Source organism: Penaeus monodon, chromosome 30, assembly GCF_015228065.2.
Source record: "Penaeus monodon isolate SGIC_2016 chromosome 30, NSTDA_Pmon_1, whole genome shotgun sequence".
NCBI lineage: Eukaryota > Metazoa > Arthropoda > Malacostraca > Decapoda > Penaeidae > Penaeus > Penaeus monodon.
Genome location: NC_051415.1, coordinates 13,497,601 through 13,498,025, shown reverse-complemented (window position 1 = coordinate 13,498,025; position 425 = coordinate 13,497,601). Strand labels below are relative to the sequence as shown.

At 54.8% G+C, this 425-nt stretch overlaps 1 protein-coding gene across 1 annotated transcript in view; it reads left to right on the top strand.

The window, feature by feature from the left end:
• Positions 1–425, top strand: part of LOC119592355 (choline O-acetyltransferase-like) — a gene marked incomplete in the record, with an annotated part of 212,829 nt that overhangs the window by 104,586 nt on the left and 107,818 nt on the right.

Below are 425 nucleotides of genomic sequence, written 5' to 3'. Positions count from 1 at the left end.
CCTCTCTTCTCCTCTCTTCCCCTCTCTTTCCCTCTCTTCCTCTCTCTTCCCCTCTCCTCCCCTCTCTTCCCCTCTTTCTCCTTCTCCTCTTCCCTCTTTCTCCTTCTCCTCTCTCTTCCCCTCTCTTCTCCTCTCTTCCCCTCTCTCTTCCCCTCTCTTCCCCCTCCCCCCCTCTTCTCTCTTCCCCTCTCTCCTCCTCTCTTCCCCTCTCTCCTCCCCTCTCTTCTCCTCTCTTCCCCTCTCTCCTCCCCTCTCTTCCCCTCTCTTCCTCTCTCTCCTCCTCCTCTCTTCCCCTCTCTTCCCCTCTCTTCTCTCTTCCCCTCTCTTCCCCTCTCTCCTCCCCACCTGCCCGAGACTTGTTCTGATTACGGTCGTTTCAAATTGATGTCGAACCAAGTAATGGACTTATAAATTATTCATGGCTC